Below are 2,912 nucleotides of genomic sequence, written 5' to 3' on the forward strand. Positions count from 1 at the left end.
AGTGAAGTTTTCTGATATTATTTCTTTGAAAAGGTTTTCTAATCCTTGTTCCTCTTTCTGTTGTTCTGGCACCCCTATTATTCGCATGTTGTTTTGTTTCATGTTGTCTCCAAAACCCCTTAGGCTCTCCTCCTGTCTTTTAATGTTTTTCTCCAATTGCAGTAAAGTCCTCTGCTTCTCCTAGTCTACTGTTGATACTTTCAATGGTGTTTTTTATTGCAGCTATATCGCTCTTCATTTCTTCTTGGTTCTTACATAATTTACTGATTTTTTCATCTGTTTCTTCTTGCTTCTTGCATATGTTATTGATTTTTTCATCTTTTTCTTCTTGCTTCTTGCATAGGTAGTTCATATTTTCTTCTGTTTCTTCTTGCTTCTTGCATAAGTTGTTGATTTTTTCCTCCATTAGGTTTAGGCACTCTAGGACCCTTACTCTTATTTCTTTTTCTGTCATGTTGCATGCCTCTGTATCCCTTAGATGCTTTTCTGGTGAGTCCTCCTTTTCTTTCCTTTGGTGGTTTCTTTGTCCACCCATGTTTGATTTAACTGACATATCTAGACGTTGATTCATTCAGTGGCTGCTCCCTGGGTGGCAGTGGCTCCTTGGGCTGTGGTTGCTCCTTGGGCAGTTGCAGTAGCAGCTGCTCTTTAGTTGGCAGCAGCTCCTCTGGTGGGTGCTGTTCACAGCTGTGGTGGCTTTTCTTGCTGGTGGGGGGAGGCTTCACATACAGCTGATGTTCCTCAGATAGGGGGTGTGGTGCTCAGGAGGCTGCTGTTTCTTGGATCTGCTGCGTTGATTTAAAGGCACAAAATACCACACAACAAGGCACCATGTACCAGGCACTGAACACAAATATAGTCACCATATTAATAACCCCAAATAAAGGTGACCACCTGAATTAAGAGAATTAGGGGATAAGGAAGAAAGAAGAGAAAATGATAAAAGAGAAAAAGAAAAGAAAAGAGAAGTAGGGACCAAAAAAAGGAGTGCAAAAATGAAATTGGGAAAAAAGAGGGTGGGGGAGAAAAAAAAGAGCAAAAAGAGAGAATGAAGTAGAAGAGGGGAAGAGACTATTTGTATGAGGAGAACATTCCAATAGAACTTCCGCGAATCCCAACAAATTCCAGCAACAGATCCCTGTAGATGAATGAAAAACTACAAACAACCAATTATATGAAGAGAGGCAAGGGAAAACAGAAGCACAAAAATAACTGGGGGGGGGGGAGAAGAGGGAGGGGAAAAACCAGCAGAAAAAAATAAAAAGGAATAGCAAAACAACCTCACAACCAGTCCTAAAAAAAAACCCCACTAATCAAAACAAAAACAAAAGAAATCAATATACTCAACAATCAAGCAAACAGCAAGAAAACAATAGAAAGATAAGAGAAGAGAAAAAAATGTTTGGATAGTGAAGACGGATAAGGGATAGGTGTATAAGGATTTAGAGCAGTACATTGGAAATAGTATATATAAGTAGGGTGAAATTTTGACCGGGGGTAAAAAGACAGAATAGAGAAAATATAAAGCAGGAATAGGGTAAGAGAAACAGGACACCATTAAAAGGTGAAAAAAGAAAAAGAAAAGAAAAAATTTGCAGTAGTGAAGGTCTTTCGGTTCTTCTACTCTTCAGTCTGGCTCGCCTTAGTCCTGCCAGGTATTCAGGAGAGTGTTAAATTTCCCTGTGATACACTGTTCCTCTGTGTTGTAAAGCACAGTCCTGATTTTAAAGCAGGCCGTATTTGTGATCCAGACTGCCTTAAGTTGTGTTCATCTAAGAGTCAGTTTGTGGCTCAGCCTCTGGGTGGCAGTGTTTTTGGGTTGGCCTCTGAGGCTATATGGCTTCTCTATCCAGCAGCAAGGGTTTATTTTCTCTATTGCACTTAAAACTGGTTTGGGGAGGTCAACTGCCCAGAGCTGGTTCTTTAATTGTTACCCTGCTCTGTGTTGTTGGTGGGACTGAAAGTCCCTTTGTAGGCCAGACCCTGGTAACTCCCAGGGACTAATCAGATTATTTTAATCCTTTATCTCGTTCAGGGTGGAATCTGGGTGTGGCTGTGCTCCTTGCCTGGGGATTTGGGGGAGGAATTCCACCCTCTGGAGAGAATGGCTGCCCCAGTCCTGGGCCCAGGGGTGTCTCAGCATTCAGCCACCTCTACCGGCCCCCCCTCTCTCCTCAGCCTCTCCCAAGATTCCACTCGTCTGTACCTTCTCCCTCTCTTCAGCACAGGTGAGTGTCTGTATCCAAACTGTCCTATGAGCAGGGTTCAGTGAAAACAAACAAACAAAAGCTGGCTGGCCACGGAAACGGGGAAGGCCGAGTCTCTGTAAGCTCCTCTCTTACCGGCACTGCATGATCTGGTCAGCTCCTCAGGCTGCCCCCTTTAGGCTCAGTCCTCCATAATCACAGAACCCAGATCTCAAATCCCCTGGTGCCAGCAATCCTGCGGAACTCCTTTCCCCAGTCAGGGGCTGTGTCTGTCCCAAGAGACTCGGGTGTCTGCTACGTGGTCTCCCTCTGATCCTCTGGGCTCAGAGGTCTGGCAAACTTTCCTGCCCAGATCCCTGTTTTTTTTTTACCTTTCCAGGGGAGCTCTGCCCTTCCCGGCTGCAAACCATCTCACCAGCTGAGTAATTTCACCAATTCGGGGTGGGTGTTATTAGTTTCAGCTGCTTACTCCATTTGCTCCGGGACAAGACCTGGGACGCATCTGCCTATATCGCTGTCATCTTGCTTCCTACCCCAAGATTTTCAATGTAACACTTTTCTTATAGAAAGCATTAACACCTTCAAGAAATATAAGATTTAGCCCTGGCCAGTGTGGCTCAGTTGGTTGGTCATCGTCCCATGCACCAAAAGGTTGCTTGTTCAATTCCCAGTCAGGGCATTGTCCCGCTTCACTCTCACATGGTA

This window comes from Myotis davidii, unplaced genomic scaffold (genome assembly GCF_000327345.1).
Source record: "Myotis davidii unplaced genomic scaffold, ASM32734v1 scaffold872, whole genome shotgun sequence".
Taxonomy (NCBI): Eukaryota; Metazoa; Chordata; class Mammalia; order Chiroptera; family Vespertilionidae; genus Myotis; species Myotis davidii.